Source organism: Thamnophis elegans, chromosome 9 (assembly GCF_009769535.1).
Source record: "Thamnophis elegans isolate rThaEle1 chromosome 9, rThaEle1.pri, whole genome shotgun sequence".
In the NCBI taxonomy this organism is placed as follows: domain Eukaryota; kingdom Metazoa; phylum Chordata; class Lepidosauria; order Squamata; family Colubridae; genus Thamnophis; species Thamnophis elegans.
The window spans coordinates 13,003,970-13,021,132 of NC_045549.1; positions in this window are offsets into that span (position 1 = coordinate 13,003,970).

Genomic DNA, 17,163 nt, shown 5'->3' on the forward strand with positions numbered 1-17,163 from the left:
TGCACTTTAACCACCGTGCCTCCAGGGCTCCTGTGATCCTAAGGATACTGACTGATTATGTATGAACTGCAGTGTTAAGGAAATTATGATAAAAATTGTCCTTTTCTTCCCACTTTCTCCCACCCCAAAATAAGTCTTTCATGTATGCCATTTCTGTTAGAACATAATCTTAAAGAAAAAGAGTAAATTACAAATATCACCAGTGAGACAATCTGGAGCATTATCAGCTAAAGGTCTGGATGGAAATGCTTTAAACAAATTATAAAAAGTAATCATAGTTTGCTCTTTGGATTTATGCCATTATTGAGATTGTCAGCAGCCATTTGTAATTTTTTTCTCAGTTGAACCTCCCAGAAATTACACTACAGTTTATAATCCCCTCTTGGGCTTGATTTCTAATTTTTTGGGGAGGAGTTCATTTATTTAATCAAACAGAAGAAAGAGCATAAAAATGGAACAGAATGAAAAAGGAATCTTTCATGTATATGTGAGTTTCTCATACACATACTGTATATACATAAAGCTACATAAGAGCATCAAAGTTTGACTATATTTCATTTTATTCAGCCATATAATCTTTAGCCTGTAAGTAACTAATTCATACATTGCAAGTAACTTCAACCTTGGAAAGATAAAATTATGGTCCCATCCGATATTAGCTAATATCAGATAATTTTACATGTAAAATTGTATTTCTGAGACACGTGGGAAAAGTCACAATTAAAAAACTTACTTAGGAGTTTTTAAGGTATCTGTTGCTTAAGATCTACTCTACGCTCTTTCTTAAAAATACCACCAGATAGACATAATTTGTCATGTGAGAATCTAATGTATGGAGTTTTATTTCTTTCCATTTGCCAACTTTTAATAATAACATTAAAGGTGGCTCAGTGGCTAAGACGCTGAGCTTGTCGATCAGAAAGGTTGGCAGTTCGGCGGTTCGAATCCCTAGTGCCGCATAACGGAGTGAGCTCCCGTTACTTGTCCCATCTTCTGCCAACCTAGCAGTTCGAAAGCGGTAAAAATGCAAGTAGAAAAATAGGAACCACCTTTGGTGGGAAAGTAATGCGCTCTGTGCTCCTTCAACATTTAGTCATGCCCACCACATGACCACGGAGATGTATTTGGACAGCACTGGCTCTGTGGCTTTGAAACGGAGATGAGCATCACCCCTAGAGTTGGGAACGACTAGCACATATGTGCGAGGGGAACCTTTACCTTTAATAATATCTTTGACATGAAAGGCTTACGTTCTCTAATAATGATGTCCCAAATATCACTCAAAACTTTGCCCAAGGCTTTCAGAATATTGAAGTTGGGGCTTTCTCCACGGACACCTTGTCTGGAACCACTGACATTTATATTATCTGATTATCCCATATGCTAAGGACAGATTATTCTCACAGTTCTGGCCAAAGATCGTGCTGCAGGTGAACTAATATTGTGGGTCACATGTTGAGCAAAGGGGTACTTCTAAAATGGCGACGGGTTCCACCTATCCAAATAGGATATGAGCAACCAGCAGGGCCCACCAACTAGATCTCCCTTGGTATCTCTACCTAAAGTATAAAGGCCTTCAGGGAGAGACTATTAATATGTACCTCTGTACGCATGAAAGGCTCCTCACAAAAGGCAACCTCAGTGGTGCAGAGCATGGGTACAGCTTTGCATGCAAATGGATTCCCCCCCATCCCTGCTTTACACACAATTGCCAGCTAGTTAGCGCACAACTCTGAAAAATTCTCTTCTAATTGAATGCATGGGTGTCACGTCTGGTGTAATGTGAAACTGGATTGTTGTTTCTCTAAAATGGTTCATTAGCATGCCATCCTAAACAGAACTTCCCTTGGCAACTTTCCTCTTTATAGGGTCTTCTCTTTTGCTATGTGGAAGAATGACATAGGGGATCAGAAGAGAGTAGAATATTCATCAGAAAGTAGTGGAGAGGGAGCTTTAGAAATGTCTGCCAAACAACCCCATTATCTGCAATAGAATCTCAGTGTTGTATTTTTTTTTTTTTTAAAGAAAGCTTGGGGAAAAAAATGCTATGCTCAGCAACTCACACCAGTTAAAGAAGTTGAGCAGCCTTCCACTTCACTGAGTTAATATGTAAAGATCAGCACAAAACATTATTCAGGCGTCTTTACCAAATAGCTTTTGGTTTTTTGTAAATAGCTACACTATGAATCATTTGCTTCGTTCTTGAAAGTTCCCATATGTAACCTTAACACAAAATTATCTGCAAATTAATAATGACTCTTCCTGATTTAAATATAAATAATTCCACAATATTAAACCACATACTTACTATCTGTTATAAACCTGTTGTAAATTCTTTACTCAAAATTAGGAATGCATTCTTGTTTTGTAGGTCACTAGGATTTGAAAAAAGTCTTGGTGGCACATAATCAGACTTGTTTTTTATTTATTATATATCAAATTTATAAGCCACTCATCTTGCTTGTTTAACTACTATAAGGCAAGACAAACTGAGAGGAAAATTTCATACCAGGATTTCAACTTATCAAACTTCCATACCCAAATATAAACATTATCAGATTTCCATACTTGACTATAAACACCAACAGCATAATAGTTTGAATGAGAGCATTGATCACATGGCCATTCACTGTTCAACCATCTATAACACTTTAGTTTCAAAGATTATTCCTTTGATTTAAGGAACTATCTTCCCATATGATGGTAGTGTTGAAATGAATAAAACTAGTTGTTGACAGATGTCCTAGACCAGGGCTGCCAAACTCATGGCCCACAGGCCGATGCGTCAACCCCACGCCCGGTTCAGCGGATGGGGAAAAAGTCCCAATATGTCATGTGACGACACCATGATGATGTGTGTTTGACATCCCTGTCCTACACAGATCCTTCCCCAAATTACTTGATTTCCACTCTAGAAATTTCCCTGATACAGATAACAAAGCTCCTGGAATAGATTGCTTAAAGCAAACTTCCCATAACTTGGAGGGATCCAGGTTAAAAGGAAACCACGGAAATAACTTTTATTGAAGTTTCAGGCTAACCTATCAAAGGCATTTTTGTTTTTTATTGACTCTGATGGAATACTTTATGGTGGAGTATATTTCTTTTGGGAATGAAGAGATAGCTACTGTCTTTTAACTCCTGATTTTCAAAGGTTTTAACATGATTTAATACAATGGTTCCTTACATATGACCAAATAGTAGAACTGCTTGGATGAAGAACTGCTACTCATCCAATTGTGATAAAGTAATGCAACCAGATATCTCATACAAACCCTAAGCATGAAGTTTCTGAGTTATACTTATATTTTGACCCAACACCTGTAGGAGAGGATGCAATTCTCTGAAAATAATTTTAATCAGTAGAACGGGGCAAAGGGAAGCTGTCACCACTAACATATAGCATCTGCTCTATGGATGCACATACATATTCTCATTTAAGAGTACAAATTGGTCCCTTAACATACATCCTGCACTTTCATAGATAACTATTTTTCAACGGTGCAATTTTACTACAACCTGAGGATTATGTGAAATGAAGTCAATAGATCCGGAGGGCACCAGCTGGAGGCAGCTACTCTAAGAACATTATGGCTCTTAAAGAATACTACTAGCGGGCTATTAAAGAATGTGCTGCTTAATCAGCAGATCGCACAAGGATATAGAAAGAGAGGGTTTTCTTCTTGTTTGACATAAAAGAGCAGCATAGACAATTCTACTCTTGTTAGGCAAAGCTCCATGAGTAAGTAAATGGTTTCAAAAGAGGAGAACCTACATTAGTATTGTGGGGGGGATTTTATTACATTGCTACCAATGTGACTATGAACAGGTTACAAGTTGGAGCGCCTTTCTCTGTTATTGGGGAACAGGTTCTACTGCAGGGGGAGTTCAAACTCACGGACCGCGGGCCAGATGCGTCACGTGCTGGCCACGCCCACCCATTTTAGCGAAGGGGGGAAGTCACAATACGTCACGTGACAATGTGATGTTGCGAGTTTCACACCCCTGTTCTACTGGTATGAATAAAAGTAACGTTCTTCCAGTGCAATTAAAAACTATTAGGGACCCAAGCCATGTCAGCACTGTAGTCTCAAAATGCAGATCAAGTCGAATGAATTGAAAATGTAATAATGCTTACTTTACTGAGAAACAAAAAAGAAACTTAACAGAGTTGATGGAACAGAAAAGCTTGACTTTTTTTTTGCATTCAGCAATTTGAGCAATGTAATAGAGATCTGAAAGTAACACATAATTTACATCCAAAATATCAAAACACCAGTTAGATCCTTCTTTCACTCCAGTGGTTAAGGTTAAGAATTAATGAAAATTTCTGACTGAGAAGAAAAACTCATGACACTATAATATTTTTTAAAGTTCTATAAAAATTAAGCCTTACCTTACTTCTGGGGATCTTCTACCATGTGTTATTCCAAAAATTCAAGCCTGGACCTCAGGGAGCAAGGAGATCATGCTACCTTCTACTGTTGTGTCCACAAACTGTAGAATGTGCTTAGAAAAATGGGACTCCTAGAACATTTTGTTGTTCTCACATAAAACTAATATGTAGCCCAAGAAGCCATACTACCAATAAAGATACTATCTATCTTTCTATTTCTCTCTCTATCCCTCTACCTACCTACCTACACACTCTCTCTCCCTACTTACCTACTGTATTTCTCTCTCTCTCTCTATCCCTTTATCTACCTACCTACCTACTCTCTCTCTCTCCCTACCTACCGTATATACTCGAGTATAGGCCGACCCGAATATAAGCCGAGGCACCTAATTTTACCACAAAAAACTGGAAAAGTTATTGACTCGAGTATAAGCCTAGGGTGGGAAATGCAGCAGCTACCGGTAAATTTCAAAAATAAAAATAGATACCAATAATGTTTTTGAATATTTATTTCAAAGAAAAACAGTAAACTAGCGGTGTATTCAATGAAATACTTCACTCACCTCATGATGCTGATGTCCCGCTGTGATGATGATGTCCCGTGCAGCCGCGGGAGCGATGTCCCGCCTCCTATGACACACGGCACAGTGATTCCTATCATTGGATCACTGTACCAGAGGAGGTGGGACATCGCTATGTGGCTGCTTGCCATAACAAGGAGGAGGTGGGACATCGTTGCAGAGCGGCAGGAGGGGGAGGAAGGGGAATCGTAAGACAGCCCTGCATTACATTAGAACGTGAGGAGGGGGGATGGTGCGGTGCGCGCTGCGCGGCAAACTGACACAGAGGGAGGGGAAACTCACAGGGGCACTGGGCCATTCACGAGTGTCACCCAGCGGCATGGCCCCGCCCCTTTTTCTCCTCCATTTCGGGCAAATTTTTCACTGACTCGAGTATAAGCCGAGGCGGCTTTTTTCAGCCCAAAAAGTGGGCTGAAAAACTAGGCTTATACTCGAGTATATACAGTACCTACTGTATTTCTCTTTCTTTCTCTCCCTCTCTATCCCTCTATCTACCTACCTACTTTTTAAATCAATTTGCCTCTTCAAAACCTTGGTGCGTCTTATACTCCGGTGCATCTTATACTCCAAAAATACGGTATTTCTGGCTCAGGGTTAAAATGAAGGGTCCTTGGTGCTGTCTGTGTTTGGTTGTTTTCTTGGAGATGTTTCATCATCAGTATTAGGGTTTATTTATTTATTTTATTTATATATAGCCATCCATCTTATAACCAACCCAAATAGCTCCCAATCAAATATGCTGAATATATAATGAGGGAATCTACTTTGGAAGAAAGTGAGTGTCATTTTAGAGGAAGAAACATCCTCTAAACATAAATTATCTACGCTGCTTTGACTACTTTGACAGCTACAAATGATCTACAACTCTAGTAGTGAAAATCAAGAATCACAGTTTAAAATGGGATTAAGTATAAAGAACAAGTTAATGAACAAGTTGCAGGTACTGCAAACAGCCATAGAATTGATGTTGTTGTTGATGATGATGATGATGATGATACTGAAGTGATGGACAGGTTCTCCTTCTCAGGTCAATTATCAACAGAAAGGTGTCAGCAATGAAAGCTCCAATCAAGAAATACATGGGTATTTCTTGATTGGAGTAGAGTCCATGGATAGAGTCTTTATATCACTAAAACAATTTTACAGGCAATGTTAACTGTGTTGTGCTAAGACCTGAGTTATTTCTTTATGCATCTAGTCCTATCGCATCTGATAGAATATTTATTGGCCACGTCAACTGATATGCAGCAACAACCTTGATTCCTCAGATGATGAACCTTTTATCCATGTCATTTTTCTGTTATATTGCTTAAATTTCTATTACAGTGCTGCACTCTGCTATATTGTGCTTACCTCAACGCACCTTGTTTCTAAAACAGAAGGAAAGAAACTTGTGACAAATGGTATTTTTAACCTTTTTTTAAGTATGAGATTGAGCTAAATCTTCCAAATGAATCTGCTTATGCGCATGTGGTGAATATATAGATTGAGATAGCCAGCACTCTAAGGGTAAATATCCATTTGTTCTTGATACTTCAGAAACACACACAAAAAATGAATCGGCAACCAAAGTTTCTAGCAGAAATAGAACTGTGTTTTGAATGAAGGCAAATGAATGTGTCCGAGGATAATGATGCGAGATCAAATTTGGGTCAGTCGCCCAAATAGACCAGAGAACTACTCTTCTGAGCTTTCAAGACTCATGCTGAAGCCCATCTTCAGGGAATTTCTCTCTACTGAAATATGCATTTTGAGCTGTTCTGTGAGTCATGTTTATGTGGTGCCTTACTATTAGCTGATTGGTGTGTTGATGGCTGGAATCATGAACTGTGTTAGTTTAGTTGAGAAGCTAATGCAGTCCTAAATTGCATCAATAAATGTTTAGTTTCAAAATCATATGAAATGATAGTAGAGTTTTGTACTGCACTGATGAGACCACACTTGGAATACTAAATCCAGTTCTGGTCACCATTTTTCTTTTATGTACACTGAGAGTATATGCATCAAAGACAAATTCCTTGTATGTCCAATCACACATGGCCAATAAAGAATTCTATTCTATATATATAAAATGTTCAGATCATAGAAAGAGTTTAGAAAAGAGCAACAAAGATTATAAGGAGTTTGGAGGCTAAAACATACGATGAATGATTGTAGGAACTGGATATGTCTAGTCTAATGAAAAAAAGGACTAGGGATGACATGATAGGAGTCTTCCAATATTTGAGGGACTGCAGATGGGAACTGTAGGGATGATACTTGCTCCTGGGGAAGAAAGCTATGGCAAATCTAGACAGCATATTAAAAAGCAGAGACATCACCCTGCCAACAAAAGTGTGTATAGTCAAGGCTATGGTTCTTCCAGTTACAATGTATGACTGTGAAAATTGTACCACAAGAAAGGCTGAGCGCCAAAGAATCGAGGCCTTTGAACTATGGTGCTGGAGAAGACTCCAGCGAGTCCACTGAACTGCAAGGCGATCAAATCGGTCAGTCCTAGAGGAGATCAACCCTGACTGCTCTTTAGAAGGCCAGATCCTGAAGAGGAAACTCAAATACTTTGGCCACCTAATGAGAAGGAAGGACTCACTGGAGAAGAGCCTCATGCTGGGAAAGATTGAGGGCAGAAGAAAAAGGCGACAACAGAGAATGTGGTGGCTGGATGGAGTCACTGAGGCAGTAGGCATGAGCTTAAATGGACTCCAGAGAATGGTAGAGGACAGGAAGGCCTGGAGAAATGTTGTCCATGGGGTCGCGATGGGTCGAACCTGACTCTGCAACTAACAACAACAACAGAAAGAAGAGGGGGTCAATCACTCACCCTGAAGGTTCACCATAATAAATGTACATACTTGTCCCATGTAGTATGCCCAACATGAATCTTTTAAATACATCTATGTTTAAATAACAATATACTTCATCCTAGTGGGGAAAACTAGGGTTGTCTTCTCATTCAGTAGCTGGAAGTTAATTGTAGGTCAGCAGCTTCAAAGTTATCATTGTCTTGTTATTATTATCAACATTTAAAACAGTTTTAATCTGGGCATCCATTCAAAACAGAGAATTATTTTACATTCATGACAGCTGTCTAACAGCCCTTCAGAGAACTACTGCACTGTATATGCAGCCAGAATTATTCATATGATTTGCAAAAGTGTGATGAATTATAAAGGTCTCATAATGCCAAAACAAATTAATCCATTACAAATGCTATATTTGGTTTTAGGATTTGATCATTAGATTTGCTGTGATTATAGAAATAGAAGTATTTTTATTGTTATTAAATACATAGATTGTATATTTTTAAGGTTTATACTTAAATTTAGCATGCAATTATTTTGTCCTATGGTTTTAGTTGTTTCTATTATTATTATTATTTAGTATGCATACTGTTTATATGTTTTTGTTTTAATTTAGAGCAAATGTTTATTCTACTATATACACTATATTGCCAAAAGTATTCGCTCACCCATCCACATAATCAGAAGCAGTTGTGAGCAAATACTTTTGGCAATATAGTGTATTTGTAACTATACAGGAAAGATAAATCATTCTTTTTCTCTTTTTTTCTTTTGTCACTTTTAAACTTTTCCCCCCTTTGATCCCTTCCCCCATTAAATCTTTGTTAAATCAGCACTATGCAAGCAAAGAATCATTTTCAAAATCCAAACAGCAGGTTAAATCTAAGCTGGTTAAAATCTGAACAGGCTATAAAACACAGAGATAATTCCCTGGCCTGCATAGGATAAAGACGAAATTGATGGATTATCAAATTACAAATATGTCTTCTAAGGAACATGTAAAATTAAATATAGCCATGATTGTAAATTTGAGCAAAATTTTTAGCAAAGAAGAATACATAAAGTATTAAAACCTAACCTACAAACCGTTAGGTTTTCATATCCTTTCACATAATTTACTGGGGAGACTACTGTTAATGGAAGTTAGGATTTGGAATAGAAGTCAGTACTAATATTTGTAGATTATTAAACAACGCTAAAATTATTCTAAATTTTCACAAGCAATTAGAACATCCATCACTCTAGTTAACCTAGTTTTAGCTCATAAAGATGTTTGATCTAAATCTGGAACATGGTAAAAATATCTGAAACCTCATTAAGAAACATGGAATATTTTAACATACAAACTGTACAAAATTTGGAATTCCTATAGAATAAGATCTATATTACTGAAAAAGAGCTAATTATTTCTACATTTTAAGCACATTTTCCCTCTATTCAATTAGGTACAAATGGGAGTTCTTGGAAGAAGGTTTCACACCCATTTGCACTACACAGGTGACCCTGAAGACAAAGATAAACCTCCAGGTGATCTCATCTACTCTCTAAAATAATGCAAATGACCAGCTGTCTGCAAGGAATATGAACCCTTCCATTCCCTACCATTCAGTCAGAGCTGAAGAAGCTTCTGATGGATGAGAAGCAAATGTCTTCAAAGAAAAACAAGAAACTCCAGTTGCCTCTTGAAAAAAGTACCACTGGAATCCCCCATAGCTTGATGTTATTGTCAAATTTGCTGAGTATTTCTTCTATGTCATCATCTAGATCAGGGTGTCAAACTCAATTTCATTGAGGGCTGCATCAGAGCTGTGATTGATCTCAGGGGGCCGGGTGGGTGTAGCCGGCTGGCTGGAAGTGGCCAACTGGCTGGGCGTGGCCAGCTTGACACCACTCCCCAAACTGCTGGTCCGATATTTCCTCTTCGCATTGAGTAGACTGAAGCAACGTGGGCCAGCCCCTTGCATTTTCCAGGACGGCCCCGCAGGCCGGACCTGATCACATTGTGGGCCGCATCTGGCCCACGGGCCTTGAGTTTGACACCCCTGATCTAGATCAATTATAAAAATGTTTTAAATTTTAAAAATGTTGAAGAGCACAAGGCCCAGGATAGAATCTTGAGATGACACATTGCATACCTGTTTCCATGTAAACCTACAGTAGATCCATTAAGAGCCATATGTTGGATACTCTTGCTCAACCAACTGTGAATCTATCAGGTGGCAGGACCATCTGTCCCATATTGTCCATTTTATCAAGGAGGCGGCTGTGGTCAGCTGTATTAAATGTTTACTGAACTCTTAAGCGGGCTACATCTGTAGCATTCCCATAGTTTACTAATCCTGTTGGTTTGTAAAAAATAAAAAATAAAGTTTGCCTGGCATAATGTTTTTTTTTTAAAAAAACATGCCAGTTTCTAGTAATTTTGTCCTTTCCTAAGTGTTTGTAAGTGTTTTCAATAGAGTCACCTAGAAAAATGGAGGTTAAACTTTTATTTGCCATAAATGTTATGATGTTATATTTGCGTAACAAATGTTCTTCATACATGCTAATTCACTAGTGTATTGGTTCTTCCTAGCTCCCTTGGCCTTATGTTTCCAAGGGGAAAATGTTGCAGTTGCCATGGGTAATCATTGTTTTTCCTTGGGAATTACAGCCCAGCTGTCCCTGTTCTTTAGACGAGTTTGCAAATAAGATTTCTTGAAAGACAGAAGGTAGTTTATTTCTACACTGAGAAAAAATGTGCATGAAGGTAGATACAGGTATGCGCTCATAAAGGAGAGCTTTTCCCGGATCCCTAAAGAAACGTGGAGCAATTCTATATTCTTTGGGTGAAAAGGGCATGGGCAACATTACTAAAAAGAGATCTACATGCTACATGAATTGCCAGTCTTCAGAAGTAGACCAAGTTAGGGAACAAACAATGCAAGGACTATATTGAGACTCTTCATTATTGTTATAGGATATAATAAAATAATTTTGAAAGCTTGCCAGAGTATTCTTATTGCAAAAAAGAATCAAGGGAAGGTTGCCTTCCCTTACTTAGGATTGAATTGTCATCTACTTAATGGTTCTTGCATTTTTTCCATAACACTATCTGATAGAATATTGGTGCTCTCTCAGGTTGTTGGTTTCCTTGTAGACCTGGGGTACTGAGCTGCGGTACCGTTGGGAACAGGGCTGCACAAGCAGTGTGTGAGCATCTGAGAGAAGCTCCATTTGTGCAGTCGGCAGATGCACATGCAAAACCATTCCTTCTCCACCCACAACCCCATTACATTGTGAAACCACTGTTATAGACCTTTTATTATCAAACTAGTTAACATCATCAGTGCTAGAAGGGAGTGAGGTTTGCTCATATATGCATATATATATATATATATATATATATATATATATATATATATATATATATACACATATATATATATATATATATATATATATGTATGTATGTATGTATGTATGTATGTTATATTTATGCTGATAAATAAATAAAGGGAGACTAGTATAGATCTATTTCAAGCTATTTAGCTCTCATCAGCTAGCCACACCCTTGTTGGGAATCGAACCTGTGCTCTATTGCCTCTTAGGCAGATGTGTTAACCATTGAGCTACACAGCTCGACTCCTTATCAGCCAGCCAGGGTGAGAGGTATATATTTAAAGTCACAACCCCTAGTATGCCCAAATATGGGAGGAAGGTCACACTTCCACTCTCTGTCTTCGGCTCGTCACAAGAGACCATCCAGACAGAAACCCTATATAGAAACAAATATTGTGGGGGTAAGACACCCCTAACACCCCTCAGTGTTCTGTTAAAATACAACCTGTTGTGCCTTCAAACGGCTTCTACTGTACTGCCATAAAATTGCTTCTACTGTACAGCGCATTGGAGTTGCCATGGTAACGGCTTACTCCATAAGAGGGCTCCCTCTGGTAAGGGGGAAAATCCAACATTAGAAATTACATGCGGTTCAGACATTTTCCCCCTATAAATAAATAAATAAACAAACAAACAAACAAATACCTGGACAGCGCCAGGTTATCAGTTAGCTAGTGAATTGCCATGTCAGTTACTGTCTGAACACTGATAGGGCAAGCCACTAGTATATAAAAATAAGAAGAACAAGTCCCAATCTCTTCTAGCACTGATGATGTTACCTAGTTTCGTAATGAAACGTCTGTAAAAAAAATGGTTCACTGACAAATACGCGATAGACATATGCGCGCCGACAAAACCGCAACGGACAAATGAGCGCCGTCAGAATCGCTAATTGATTTTCAACAATAGCGCACCGACAAATGCGCGATGACAAAATCACATCATCAACTAACTAACATTAATTTTTTCGATTTTATTTAACCCTAACCCTAACAGTAATTTTTTTTTATTTTATTGTGCTTGTCATCGCGAATTTGTCAGTGCGATTTTGACATTGCATTTTAATCGGCGCTATTTTGTCGGCGCGCATATGTCTATTGCGCAATTGTCGGGTCACGAAAAAAAACAATCTCAGCAATCTCAGAGCGCTCCAAGAACTCTACAGCAACATTATCTTTCTATCCTTTACCTATATTTTATAATTGAATATTAGTTAAATTTGGGGGATAGGTGTGACAAAGAATAAAAATACTTACCTCAGCGGCTGGTAAATATTAGGCCTAGATTTCAGGTATTCCATGCAAGAAATTATTTTATATAGAGATTTCACCAAACTATTTAGATAGTAAGATATTTTCTCCAATTCTTTTACTTACATATTTTTATACCATTGCTGTGTTCAATAGCTGTCATGAATAGAATGTTTATTTGATCTCTTTCCATTTACTTGCATTCAAATAGACAAATTGTTTATTACTATACGCAATTGTTTTTTAAATAGGCTAGAGATACATCTTGAGACATCTACAGCAGATACCCAAAGCAGCACAGAGCAATCCTTTCCACGAGTCAGTTTTTCCAAATATATTGGGCTTCATCTCCCTAATTCCAAATCAACTTGGACAAAAACTATTTAGCTGGGAATTTTGGGAGTCCACTACATCTGGCGGGAACCAGATTGGAGAGTATTATTTTATATTACTTTATATAACAGCAAGGTTTCCATACAGAACCAAATTATATATGGCTGCTACATGACTGCATTTAACTTGCTATGCTTTCTGTATATACAGAAGCACCTAAAGGGAACGAAAATATAAGTCAACCTCTTATTACCATTACCTGAGGGGAAGGGGACGGCTGGCTTTCAAAAGCTGTACTTACCGTTATATTTCTAGAGAACATTCCATTTTGGCCAAAGGGAACAGATAGCTTTTGGAGACAAGAAGTGTTGCTATTGAGATAACAAAAACTATAAACAGATTATTTCTTCCTTAAAAATATTGGGGGAGCTTTAAAATATATCATCATATACTAGCTTATAAAGGGATGTGGTGGCTCAGTGGCTAAGACGCTGAGCTTGTCAATCAGAAAGGTCAGCAGTTTGGTGTTTGAATCCCTAGTGCCGCGTAAACGGAATGAGCTCCCCTTACTTATCCCAGCTTCTGCCAACCTAGCAGTTCGAAAGCATGTAAAAATGCAAGCTGAAAAATATGAACCTTTGGTGGGAAGGTAACAGTGCTCCGTGTGCCTTTGGCATCTATTCATGCCGGCCACGTGACCATGGAGACGTCTTCGGACAGCGCTGGCTCTTCGGCTTTGATACAGAGATGAGCACCACCCCCTAGAATCGGGAACGACTAACACATATGTGCGAGGGGAACCTTTACCTGTAACTATACAAGTTTATGGGCAAAGTGTTTCCCCAAGGACTAGTTCATCTCACATAGAAAATGAAATAAAGGACAGGCAACATATAATAACTACCAAATACATGAATCAGGTTTCAGAGCTGCCATTTTTCCCTGTCAATTAATAAGGAATATACTTGGAAAATTACAAAAGAGAAAAAACTAAATTGGCAGAGAAAATGAAAGTGGAAAGGAGGAGTTTCATCAGTTGGTTTCATTAACATACATTACATGAATAAATATAAACATTCCAAAATGGCCTATACATTTTGACAAACCCATTTTTTAAACATTCCTCCATATTGAAATAACAGTTCGTCCCTAAAAGCACTTTCAACCCATTCACTGCATGAACTGATTCCCAATCCAAACCCTCCCCGTGCTACTGGCTACTTCCTGCAGTGATCAAGACCTTATTATGGCTTTTCTTCATCAATAAGAATATCCCTCCTGTTTCAGCAATACTATTGCAATTTCAACCTGATGTAAAGTATTTCACAACTGTGATCTTAGAACTGTTTTTATAGGAAAACATCTTCCAAGGGTCCATCATAAAATTGCTATTTCAGGGCTGCCATAACTTTGAACAGTTGCTAAATAGAGCAATCATTACCTGAGGATACTACTATATCAGGGGTCGACAACCTTAAACACTCAAAGAGCCACAAAGGTCCTAACCGGAAGCCCCCCTCCTCCCCCGTTCAATTCTGAAGCCAACCGGAAGTCCAGTTCCTCCACCATAGAGTCTCCTCCTAACGCGGCATCCTTTTTCCTCTATCTGTCCTAACTGAAAGCCCTGTCAATTGTGGAGCTGACCAGCGACAGGGAGCTGCAGCAGAGGGATGAAAGAGCCACATGCAGCTCCAGAGCTGCAAGTTGCTGACCTCCACTATATCAAGAAAAGTCATGATAATTGTTGCAATCAATATGATTTTTATAATGACCAGTATTTCTTCACATCTTCTAGAAGACTAATTCAAACTAAAAATAAGATGAAAACTGCCTGAATAGCATAATCCCAAGAGGCAATTTACTTGCCAAAAGGAAAATGATGAATTTGAGACAATTCCCACCCCATTTCCAAAAATGAAACTTTGATAGACAAATACAAAGATGCCTTCAGTACAGTATTGCCATGAATTTAACATCCTCTTATCTGGAGACAAAAAACAAATCTTTCTTATGTAGTCTTATCAGGGTGGATTTGATTTAAATCAAGCCAATTTAAATCATGATTTAAATCGCTAGTAAGAAGTTAAGTAATTAATTTTTAAAGAGCAACTGTCATCTCTGTCCCACAGTGGCTCCTCCTCTGACCCACTGTTGATTCACCGACAGTCCCCTTCACTTTAATCAGGCGGCTGGTGATGCGGCAGTGACACAACAAGGTGAGGGACTTGGCAGGTGGCAGGTGAGGGGATGCCCGCTAACAGGCGCTGGCATGATGGTTTTGAAATGACAGGTGCTTTTTAAATGCAAGGACTCATTCTTAGAATCTTTAATATTATTATTTGCAAACAAAATGAAGGCTTCCTATTGAGCTTGCAAAGTTTGGATTCATTGAATGAGTTTACTAAAAATGTAAATATTGCAGAATATATGGCCTCATGCTACATAACTAAGCTCCATTTCATGCTGAATAAACTAAATTATTAATGTATCTTAAATAGAAAGCTATATTTAGATAGATTTTTCCTCTAAAAGCATTCTAAAAAATAAATGTAATAAAAATAATAAAAATCCAATTTAAAACTTAAAAATATCTATCTTTTATTTTTTTTTAAAAGCATCAATTTTTGTCCACCTTGTAGTCTATACATTTGTCCACACTGACCGTTCATTTGCCTCTCAAAGCTGTAGAGCCGGGGTGTCAAACTCAAGGCCCATGGGCCAAATCCGGCCGTTGGCCAGATCCGGCCCATGAAGTGCTTTGATCTGGCCCATGGGACCACCCTGGAAACAGCAAAGAACCGACCCATGGTGCCCCTGCCCACGAAAACAGAGCTCAGGAGGGTTGTGCGCAAGCTCTGTTTTCACTGGCAGAGTGCCAACAAAACAAACTACTAGCAAAAGTGTAATTTGATCACACGAGTGACATCAAGCTGGCCACACCCCCTGGCCACATCCCCCTCCCCCAATCAAACACAACCCTGGTGCGGCCCCTCAATGAAAGCGAGTTTGACACCCCTGCTGTAGACAGACTATGAAGGGATATCTCATTGATTCCCTCCAGCTGTTGATTACCAGAAATAATCTCAATAAGGAGGATGCACTTAGTTGTCATGGCAAACGATTTATGATAATTCCAGATTCATAGATCTAATTTCTGCAGAATGAACTCACTCTTTGTGCACCTATTCTTCTGTAACTGAAACAAACCATATCCTATCTTACTGTAAATGCAAATCTTGTCATTACTTCAATTAAGCCATGAACAGGGGCTTATTATACATACTAAGGCAAATAAACCACATTATGGTTTGGAAAAGAGGTGGGATTCACTTACCTTCCCTACCGATTCACAAATGTGAGCGTGCTCGCTTCGCGCACGCCTTGTCTCGCGCATTTTGTTAGGGTGGGTGGGCGGAGCCTCCTGCAGCTGCTGCTACCAGTTCGCCCAAATCAGAGCGAACTGGCTGAATAACACCTCTGGTTTGGAATAATTGAACTCAATGTATGTATTAGATATGTGCCTAAAGCAGTATTTTTTTCTTTGTAAAGGCTTCAGCCTACTTGCCTATCAGGTTCTTGTTCATTGACTCTAAAGTAGAAAACCCCGTTTTTGTTTTTTTTAAAGATGATTTTCCATTACGGAAGATGCTACCTCTCTTGATCATTGTACTGTGTGAAATGATCAAAGAGATAGCAATAGCAATAGCAATAGCAGTAGACTTATATACCGCTTCATAGGGCTTTCAGCCCTCTCTAAGCGGTTTACAGAGAGTCAGCATATTGCCCCCAACAATCTGGGTCCTCATTTTACCCACCTCGGAAGGATGGAAGGCTGAGTCAACCCTGAGCCGGTGGGATTTGAACCGCTGAACTGCTGATCTAGCAGTAGCCTGCAGTGCTGCATTTAACCACTGCGCCACCTCGGCTCTTCCAGATCCTAAATGGCTGTCTTACTTTTTACACAATGGTCATTAAAAACTGCTTTTCAAAAGATATTTCCAATAGGATCCACCAAGACTAGAGCAGAGCAGAGCATTAGCTTAGCTTCTCTGGAGCAAATGATGGTTTGTCATATTCAGCTATAGGAAGGGTTGGGTTTTTTAAAAGGATATATTCTGTAGTTGCCCTCAGAACAACTACAGGTTATCAAATATATAAAACTAAGCCTGAATCACAAAGAAAATAGTGTGGCTTTATCTATTAAAACCTAAATTTAGCTAACTAGCAAAACAAAATCGTCATTTGAAGAAGAGAACAGAGGTTAACAAAATTCTCTCCATTAATAAAATGCAGCCATACTACAGGACAGGTTTTTTTTTTAAAGGGCTACAGAAGTGCATTAAAGACCCTTAAAGTGCAGCAAGTACATTAAAATACAGTCTATATTTTTTGCTAGCTGTCAGAGGCATTTGCTTACGTTG